Below are 11,661 nucleotides of genomic sequence, written 5' to 3'. Positions count from 1 at the left end.
ACGAGATTGATTTTCTCGCTTAATTAAATTAAAACAAAAGAAGATCTAAGGAAAACTGCACAAAATAGCGATAAATATATATATATATATATTCAGATTTATATGACTCAAATATATGGCAGTGTATAAATCATTAGAGCCAATGGCAAATTTGATGTCACAAACGCAATTAAAATCATAATTCTTTGTTTATTTTTGTTTTCTCAAAACCTATGGAAGATTTTGAAGTTACGTAATTTTCAATAAAAATCTATAGCGTTCAATAAAATAAATGCATGTTACCGCTAACGATATTTCTTTCCTTTGTGTATGTCTATTTGCTAGTAAACCGACCTTATCCTATCTTTATGACTGTCACGTGAATAGCTGTTAAACATATAGAGCAGAACATTCATTCATCATTGATACATAATTTTAAGATATTGATACATTTAAGACATATTGAAAAGTATAATAACAAAAATACAAGTGAGGGTTTTAGATAGCTATAAAGCCAAGTTTAATCCATTATTTTCTGCATAGGAAAACGCCTGAAACCACACCGAAATAGCACAGTGCTTATGCATTCGTTTGATATGTTTGAGCTTTTAATTTTGCTATTTTCTTACGAACTTTCCGTTTAGAATTTTTCTCGGATTTCGGTATTTTTGTTACTTTTCTTTCTCCTCAAACAAAACATGATACCAAATGTCAGACCTAACACTGTCAAAGCCCGAGACATAATATACAATTAAGAACAAATGAAATACCATATGAAAACGTCACGGTTACATAACAAAATTATGTCTATGGGCTGATGCACAAAACAACGTCAAACAATCAGAAGAAGCGTTACATCCAGAATTGAATAATGTATTGATCCTTTCAAGGATAATACAATTTAAACTTTAGGGTAGAAAAACTTAGGTGTACTGAATACAGTAAATATCCCAAAAAACACTATATTCAATGAAAATACTACTAGTATGATGATAACATTGGGGATCAACCTACCACCAGCAGAAGCACCGACCAAGTGATTTTAAAAGAGAGGCGAAAGATAATGAAGGAATATTAAAATTCATCAGTCGAAAATAAATCATTATACGAGGACTCTGACAATCTTCCTCATTCACCAGACGTTAATGCTTCATGACAGTACAAGAGATTTAAACGTCAAATCCACTACAGTGGCATGATCGTTGTCCAAACATAGAAAATGGAAATTAAGATTCGATAAATGAAATAAAGCAGATACAAATTGTTTTTATTTTTAAGTCGAACATTATCCAAAGCACTTAGTATTTTAGCTCAAATTCTGGATTAGAAAATGTATAAAAAGTTCATTTATTACCTTAGCCTCAGTGTTTACAAGGTTACTCATTCAGTATATTTTTACGTTTTGATACAGTCACCCTTACTGCAGTCCCGATAGTTATAAGTGTCGGTTAAAGTGTCGGCTATGAACCAAAAAAACAAAAGACAACGACTGAACAACAAGCAGCGGGTTTACATTTTTTGCAACTGTACGTGAAACAACAATACTGAATATTTTCTAAAGTATCAGGCTTATGAATAAACACATCATAGAAACCAGGATTGAAATTTTGTATTTGTCAGATGCGTGTTTCCTCTACACAAGATTCATCAGTCGCTAGAAACAAAAGAAATAAAAATGCCAAATAAAATACGCAGTTCAAGAGCATTGAGGAACAAAATTTCTAAAAGTTTATTATTAATATAGCTATTTAGTAATCTATTCCTGAGGTTGAAAGGCCTTAGTATTTCAAAAATAACAGCGTATCTATAAGTATGACCATATCAATGATAAATCATGTTAACACTGAAGTGCTGACTACTGGGCTGATGAAACCCTCGGGGTATAAAACTTCACCAGCAGTTTTGTGTTTTTTTAAATTGCTGTTACACAATTTTGGTAATTATTTAAAATTAAGTAATTTATCTCCCTCACGCAAATGTCTGATTCCATGCTCGGCTTTTGCTTTACTTTTCTTTTTTTTTGTAGATATCTCTTCATCGTTTTAATAAGTTTAAGATTTTGACCTCGAGCATCACTGAGAATACATTGATTGTCAAAATGCGCATCTGGTGCAGAAAATTGGTACCGTCTATGTCTCAAAATTGAAAACAACACGTTTTATAATTTCCTGCGTCCGAATTGCATTTCGGAATTTACCTCGATCAGGAACGCGCAAAGCCAAAAAATTGAAATCCGAAGATAGATAAGTACCGAAAATCGTTGACGAGCTATATGTCAAAAAATACCTAAAATAGTCATAACATCAATATTTTACTACAATGTTTGACGTAAATAAAATAGAATATTGACTATTTTTGAAAAAGAAATGGTTTAATTTGGTTTGATAAGTGTAGAGTTCAAGTGTTGACCTAGATAACTTCTGTTTGACAGTACATATACTAGCGGAGAAGAGGATTTTGTTTAGATGGATTCTTGTTTGTCGATGTGTAATTTTGAGGTAGCGTAAACTACGTAAAATCCATGTTCAAATGGCACAAAGAAAAAAAAAACACAACATAAGGTCTCAATTAAAATCACAATGTAATCTGTTAAATATATAATATCGGTTAACCCCCATTCCCCCCCCCCGCCCCACAAAAAAAACAACAGTTGAACAATAGTTCTGAGCTCGTTAACACAATTCTTCTAACTAACTTTCTATCTATTCTCTGATCACTCTCGCATCCCCTTATATACACAATTACAGGCTGGTTCCGAAGATACCGGGCGGTACCTCTATCGGGCGGTACAATGTACCCTGACAGTTTCAAAAATGGGTAATCGGGCGGTGAATTTTAAGTAATGTAGATACCGTTCAAACAAATAAAAATACCGGGCGGTGCACTGTAGTAATGCAATTTAACCCTAATGTAAAAAAAACAAAAAAAAACATCTTACATAATAATAAATTATACTGTCAAACTGAAATCGCTACAATATTTCATTAATTTTTAAAATTGTTCGTAGGCCATAAGGTAATTAAAATCAGAATATCACTCCTTAAAAATAAATTGCGTTTAACATTCTATCACTAATAAAGCTTTTAACTGTGGGCCGTGCTAATTTTAAGCTGAATATTTCCCCTTTCCAAATGTTTTTGTCTATTTGCTTTCATTTGTATTCTGATTGGTACTTTGGCACCGCAATTATACTTAATCCATTTATATTTCCCTTGTGGTATATTATAGTTTCGCCCCTCTATTTGTAATTGTTCAATTTCAGTACCTATCTCATTTTCTACCTTTTGCCAATACAAGGATAAATGTATAGGGTTGATACTGTGGTCATCTTTGCTCCTTGGTCGAATACTACGCAATGCATCTTTCTCGTATGTCTTGATAGCGTTGATTTCTGTTTTCACATTGTACTTTTTAACAATGTCAGCTAGAAAAATTGTATCTAAGGCTTTTTGAAGACATTTAGCGCTTTCTTGTATATCCATATCTGGGTGGTACTGATAATTCCTTAGGAATCCATATGTTTGCCACGTCGGTAGAAACATATTACCTTCTTTGGTTAGTTGATCACTAATCTCCCTTAATTGTGCTTTGATATCCTCTGTTCGTAATCGCATTATGAATGGAGATATTCCGACTTTGTCGAATCTGATTTTGTGTATTGCATTTATTTCATCCTCATTTGTTATGTCTTCGAAAATGGTATCTGTTTCATATTTTCGTTCGATATCTAATATGATAGAATCGACTATTTCATCAACTCTTGCTTGCCTTCGTTTCGAGGGAGCTTCATCTTTATGATAATTGATCTCATCTTCAACTCTTTTTTTCAAATTCAATTAACGAGTTGCTTTCCGTCAGTGTTCTAAAACAAACTATGTGAAATACAGTGTTCGATAAAATTGAGAATGGAAATGGGGAATGTGTCAAAGAGACAACAACCCGACCAAAGAGCAGATAATAGAAAATAGTTTTACAAACTAAAACTGTATATACATCATAGGCTATAGTGAATTATAAGTCATTGCAAATATTCACAACTTGTTTAATCAATAATTATTTTTTTTAAATTTCGAGATAAACTAAAAACTTAGAAAAACAGAAAGAAATCAAGGAATTAAATTACTTTTTCTGATTTTGATACACTGTAGGTATTAAGGCTGTGACGTCATTTCTAGCGTATTCAATCATTTCAGCTGTTAATGGTCTCCTAGCCCATAACTCTCCATCTTCTTTCGTCCATTTGATCTAAAAATATATAAAGATAGGGTAAAGTGAAAAACGGAACTATGTTTTCTTAAAATAAACAAAAAACTTTTTTATTACCAAAACAGAGTTGAAAAACAGACTGAACCTTTTAAATATGAAAACATCATTTTTGTAATAATTTGTATTGTTTGCAAATTTATCCCCCCCCCAAAAAAAGGTAGAAAGAGGGTATTTACGTATGCAGGTGAATAGATAAAAGGTTTAAAAACAATAATACAGAACTCAGAGGGAAATTATAAAAGGAAAGTCCATAAGTAAATGGCATAATCAAAAGCTCAAACACATCATTTAGTGCAGGATGAAGATGTTTCGTGCCTTTAAATGTATTCGTAAATAAAAGATGTATAGAAATATTGAATTTTTATTACGCAAGTCGTGTATTTATAAAACAGAGAAAAGAAAAAAATAGTGCATTACATTTAGGGAATTTTATATGGTGTATTTGTGCAGCGGTATGACTAAAGTTTGAAGTCACATAATTTGAATGTACATGGGTTAGATGAGTCTCTCAAAAAAGGAAAAAAAGACTTCAAGAAAACTAGTAACAAAATTTCGATTTTTATTTAAGAGCTGGTAACGAGGCGGTTTATATATATACAACTTTTGAATAACTCGAAATATTGCTTAGTAAATTCGCTACATTGTGTTAGATTTTTAAAAAAAATTGAAAATACTAATGCACACATTTCTATTTTTTTATTGATGGTCCTTCATTGTTTTACTTACTGTATGTTTAATTAGAGTAATACCATATGACCACAAAAATATATCACAAATGCATTATACCCCCATATACCTTTTTATTACATTCGTTGATGTTATTTTTAAATCATCATCCTTCTAGTTTTCTTTTAAAAAAAAATAGGTAACATGCAATTTGCAGTATTTATTATGACGCAACAGTGATTAATCTTTCCAATTGCTGAGTTTGCTAAATCTGGCTGTAAGCCTTTAATTCAATATGAACCAAGCACAGATAATTTGTCTTACTTTCTGTTGTTATTGTTTGTTATTGAATACTGCGAAATAATTTATGAATTGATTACTGTAAGAATAAAGTTCAATATTTAGACTTTTTTCTAATCGAAATAACGTATTTTTTAAATAAACCGATTTCTTAAATGAATAGAATCATGTTTATATGAAAGCATCTTTAAAAGATTACTATGGATCCTTTCCAACCGTCGTCACGACCATCCCATATAATTTTCCTCGAATTTGACATTCACGAATTAGGCATAATCACTGAATTCATACTTTGCTTATTGACTTTCCGTTTTGAATTTACTTGGAGTTCATTATTTTTGTGACTTTTGTCTTTAACATAAACCGCACGGCAGATATGACAGTAAGACAAGTACCTGTTTTCCGTCAAGGGCACCTGGTTTCATCCTCGGTCTTTGGTAGGTTTCGTGCTTTTTAAACTTTAGTTTTCTCTGTTGTTTATAGATAAAGGAAGATGTGGTATGGGTGCCAATGAGACAACTCTCCATCCAAGTAACAATTCATAAAAGTAAACAACTATAGGTCAAGGTACGGCCATGAACACGGAGCCTTGGCTCCCACCGAACAGCAAGCTATAAGGGGTCCCAATAATTACTAGTATAAAATCATTCACACTGGAAAACCAACAGTAAAAGAGAAAATAGAAACACGTATGATCTACATAAACAGACAATAACTTCTGATTATCAGATTCCTGACTTAGGACAGGTGCAAACATTTGCAGCGGGATTAACGTTTCAATGGTACCAAACCTTCTCCCTTTTCTGAAACAATAGTATAACATCACAACATAGAAAAACACACTATAAAATATCAATTTGCAGGCTTAACTCAATCAGAAAACGCAAATTGACACACAATGAACGAATAAATTTGATCTGTGATACCTGAATGAAAATACATAGTAAATAAAAATTATAAGGGATAAATAATCAAGGTAAAAGGAAATACACAGTTTGTTTGTTTTCCAATGTGCTATTGTCATCAGTGTGTCTTCAATTTAGGGCATTCAATATTATTTTGATGTTTGTGACTCTCTCCCTTATAGATGAAATTGTCTAACTTTGCATATAATATTCTGAAGTGTGTTCGCATGACAAAAATCATTAACATCAATTGTAGTTGGAACACTTAAAATTAACTGGTCAAAAAGATATATTATGTTTTATTTTTCTCTTTTTTGTCGCTTTCTAATTTTTTTAACCAACAAACCATCAATGTATCCTTCTGTTCGAGTGGTCCCGGATTGTCGCCATATCTTTGACAAACATCGAATAATTCAATAAGAGGCGACAATCTCCGTCCTCTGCTTTGCTCAATGACTAGATGAGCCACCTGAAATAGATATAGCTTGACGCTTGAATTGCTTACTTAGTTGCAGCATTTTTGCCTTATTTAATTAAGTTAATGAGTTGCAGTATTGGGGATTTTTCTTTGGTTTTTTTTGTTAAAATGTTTCTGTCCTTTTTTGTTATACTTTATTAGTTTATTATTACATAGTTGGAATTGATTACATGAATACAAATAAGGATCATTAAATTTGATTTTTATGAATTACATTATAATGTACCATATAAGTGAGAACTGAATGATATTGCTTTGAAATTTTTCAGTATTTACTTTTGTAACAAAAAAGGGGAAATAAAGAATTTATTTATATATATTTAGAAAGAGAATTGAATATACTTATAACTGCCATGTTGGTATTTCCCGATACAAGGGATTGTTCTTTCGAAGTAACGTTGAAGACCAATTACTAATTGTTCAATTTAATTTAAAATCCCTATACACTTGTTTTTAATCGTACTGCCAAGATTTACTTTATTTGAAATACCTTATTTTCAATAGTAACATTTTGTTAATATGAAATATGTGTATTGTATATATTTATCTGTTTATTATTCATAGTATGTGTTCGCAATACAATATCAAAACTGAAAAGCGCTTTGAACGTACATGTATACAATAAATAACGTGTTGTTTTCATTTTTTATTCAATTTTATTCCAACACGTTCATTAATACTTCTCCTTCCCATTATCGTCCTTTTTAATACAAACCTGTGTGTCAAATACATTTTTCAGTTTTATGCCAAACTGATGGTACAAAGCAGCACTGTCTCCTGAACAGGAGTGTATAACCTAAAAAAAGGGAAAATGTAGAATTATATGTATTCATCAAAAAAGTCATTTGGGTAGTACTTTTCTGTTTTTTAATTATATAAGAACTAAAGAAGAAGACCATATTGTCATTGAGACAACAATTTATTTAAAATAATGTATGCATTCATACGTTGTACAACACAATTGTGTAATGTTTAATGTCTTAGGTAATGACTCTTTGCTATAGTTTTTTTTCTAATTCTCCTACTCAAAACCGGTCTCTTATGATATTAAGCTCAGAATTATTATAGATAAACTGTGAGCTTTTTCATGACATTGTAAACATTGCATTGAATACCAATGAATACCGATGCTTCCGGTGTCTTCCTCAGAAAATCAAAAATGTGTTTGTTAAATGTTAAAATGCACATAAGCTTAATTAGTTATCCAAGTTACCAGGGTTATAATTTAGTACATGTACTCCTCAAAGTGCCGTTAGGTCAACCATACACATGCAAGAAAGATCCAGGAGTATTAAACAAAATTCAGACGCTAATACAATCTTATATAAACTCAGTGCCGTCATTTCACATTTGTTAAGTATTAATCAACAAGTTGAAATTAAAAGCAGAGTGCTGTCAGAACAAACCAAATTCAAACATTCAATTTAAATATTTATTTATGGAACAGAACATGTATTATTCAAATCAAGTAAAATATACGAGATCTCTGGGTTGACGCAGCAAATTCAAAAGATATATGGACAGATTACAAACTATATTACCTTTACTGTCTTTTCAGATTGTAATAGATCCTCTACGTGTCCTTCCTTAAATAATTCTGGCTTTAATCTAATATCAAAAAGATAAACTTTGTTGTCCACTGTGCCGATCTGTAATAGAGTCAAAGGGCCTTCTTTTCCCAAATTAACTCCTTCTGCGTCCATGGCTATAAAGTGATACTTAGATAACTCATCAATGATATGCGAAAATCTTTCCGTTTCTGTAACTATCTCTACATTATTACCGGAGGCCATGATTAAATTCTGTAAGAAAATTTACCCAAACATATTGTTTAAGTACGTCTTCACAAAAGTCTCTTAAAAGATATTGCAGGCCTAACTTCTCACTCTCTACACAAATTGTGAATGAATAGATTTCCAAATCTCAATTTTCAAAACATATATTCTCGTTAACAATTGATATAGGACAACAAATTCCCCAGAAATATATACCGTTTGATTTTCCAAAGCTCAGTTTCTTAAATTCAAAGCATATTAATTTTCGGCGGTATGTGTTAAAAAAAATTCAACATTAATAATTTAATATCAAATATATACAAAAATATATTTTGTTAAAATCCATATCTTAAAATTCTCTCTTTGAAGTACCCTTACAACTTATACTGTTTATAGATTGTATTCGTGATTAAAAGGAAAAGTGGTATTTCACTCAATAGAAAAAGTCAAACAAGACATAGATCGTTGATTGAATGGTGTATTTTCCTTACATAAATATTACTTATGAACAGTATACAACATCATTTTTTATTCATTTTCTGCATAAGGAATAACAACAATACTTATTGTTACATCATTAGAAAAAACATCTTAATATATACTAAAATTGAGAATGGAAATGGGTAATGTATCGAAGAGACAACAACCCGACCATAGAAAAAAACAACAGCAGAAGGTCACCAATAGGTCTTCAATGTAACGAGAAATTCCCGCAACCGGAGGCGTCCTTCAGCTAGCCCCTAAACAAATATATACTAGTTCAGTGATAATGAACTCCATACTAATTTCCAAATTGTACACAAGAAACTAAAAATAAAATAATACAAGACTAACAAAGACCAGAGGCTCCTGACTTGGGACAGGCGCAAAAATACGGCGGGGTTAAACATATTTATGACATCTCAACCCTTCCCCTATACATCTAGCCAATGTAGAAATGTAAACGCATAACAATACGTACATTTAAAATTCAATTCAAGAGAAGTCCGAGTCTGATGTCAGAAGATTTAACCAAAGAAAATAAACAAAATGACAATTATACATAAATAACAACAGACTACTAGCAGTTAACTGACATGCCAGCTCCAGACTTCAATTAAAAGATTATGATTTCATCAAATGAATATAAGGCACAATCTTTCCCGTTAGGGGTTTAGTATCATACCATCATAACATATATGAGAAGAACATAACCCGTGTCATGCCAACTAATAACTGAATACTAATAACAACTAGTGATTTTTATTCCTACAAAAGGCGTACTCTTTGATACAATATTGATCGACTGGAGCATGTTGAAACAAAAATATGAAAGTAAATCACGTTCAAAATATCTGTGAAGGAGATACTTCAAATAACACGATTTGAAATCATTTTGTCATTTTGATGCAGCTAAATACTTATAGAAATTCTTGTTTCGTTTTGAATTATGGAAAAGGTTATGAATAGAGGTCGGTCATTTTAATACGTATCAACCGTATCGTTTACGTTGACGTATCCGCATCTGCAGATTTGTCAAAAAACAGTATGTGATCTCGAGCTTCAATTTTATGTACTTTCCATAATGCAAATGAGCAACTGATCAATTTCTAATGCAAAAATTAAAAAAACAATTAGGAAATATCGAGTTTTTGTGGAACATGCAATCCAACTTTTAAAGATATTCCGGATAGTTGGAACAGTTTACAGGCATGATAGGAGCGAATACGGTAAAATCGTTTGTTTGTGTGCTAACTTGTGCTCAAGTAGAACCAAATTGTTATTTGACAAATAAAGTGAAACTCAGTACTGTTTTACTAAATGTACATGTATTTATATGACATCTGAAGACAACTCGTGTTTCTAATTTCTAAAATGACCGACCTCTAATAGTAGGTACATATCGGTCGGTTCAGGACCAAACAAAATATATGGTAAAGACATTTGCTCAAAGGAAATTTTAATACCCAAACTTTTACAAAAGAAAAGTGTTTATTTTTAAATACGACCAGCTCACTCAGAAGATATCTATGACACTTAGATGGTTGCTGCTCACAAGGAAGCTATTAAACCAAGAGTTCCAAGTTGTGGAGTTAAAATCATCCCTTCGTATATTTTACGGACGCTATCACGAGTTATGTAATAACAGTTTCACAGATGATATCGGATATGTTCATTACGTCGTAACTACAATACCCTTCCCTTTTTATCAATGTGATCTACCGATTTAGACTATTCTCATGGTATGTAATAACATGAGCAACACAACGAGTACCACATGTGGAGTAAGATCTGCCTACCCTTCCGAAGTACCTGAGAATACACACCTTATCTACAAATTACCTATATTGAGACAGTCAACGTTGATAATGCATGCATGTAAATAAAGAAGATATTGTATGATTGCCAAAAGGACAAATCTCCACAAGAGACCAAAATGACACATAAATTAACAACTAAAGGTCACCGTACGGCCTTCATCAAGGAGCGAAGCCCATACCGCATAGTCAGCTTTAAAAGGCCCTGAAATAACCATGTAAAACAATTCAAACGAGGAAACTAACGGCCTAATTTATATATAAAAAATGAACGAAAAACAAATATTTAACACATAAACTAACGAAAACTAATGAATTACAGGCTCCTGACTTGGGACAGGCACATACATACATAATGTGGCGGGGTTCATACTGCTGATTAATATAAATTGGCCCTAGAGACAATTTTAATAATATAATAGAAATTGGCCCCAGTGACAATTCTAATAGTTTAATAGAAATTGGCCCTAGTGACAATTCTAATAATATAATATAAATTGGCCCTAGAGACAATTTTAATAATATAATAGAAATTGGCCCCAGTGACAATTCTAATAGTTTAATAGAAATTGGCCCTAGTGACAATTCTAATAATATAATAGAAATTGGCCCCAACGACAATTCTAATAATGTAATAGAAATTTGCCCTACTGACATTTCTGATAGTATAAAAGAAATTGGCCCCCTAAAAGTCCTAACAGTATAATAAATATTGGCCCCAGTGACAATTAAAATAGTATAATTTATAGAAATTGACCCAGGTGACATTCTGGATGACACAAATTGTAATTTGTACAGCCTCTTTTTTTACAAATTATACAAAACGATAGCATGTTTACAACATATATATGTATTAGATCGATGGAAAAGTCTAAACAGAGCTTATTATTATTGTTTCTGTCATTTATATATCGATGAAAAATATTTCAGGCAAATACAGAGTTTGAAGACGAAATTTTCTTTATCTATACATCTGTACTGTATGACGCGGAATT

General features: G+C 31.7%; 1 pseudogene; it reads right to left on the bottom strand.

The window, feature by feature from the left end:
- Positions 1-3,062: 3,062 nt before the first annotated feature.
- LOC134700594 (uncharacterized) lies at positions 3,063-8,387 on the bottom strand (annotated as a pseudogene).
- Positions 8,388-11,661: the final 3,274 nt, after the last annotated feature.

Source organism: Mytilus trossulus, unplaced genomic scaffold (genome assembly GCF_036588685.1).
Source record: "Mytilus trossulus isolate FHL-02 unplaced genomic scaffold, PNRI_Mtr1.1.1.hap1 h1tg000164l___fragment_2___debris__unscaffolded, whole genome shotgun sequence".
NCBI lineage: Eukaryota > Metazoa > Mollusca > Bivalvia > Mytilida > Mytilidae > Mytilus > Mytilus trossulus.
Note: the sequence above shows the minus strand (reverse complement) of the source record. Positions and strands in the feature narration are given on the sequence as shown.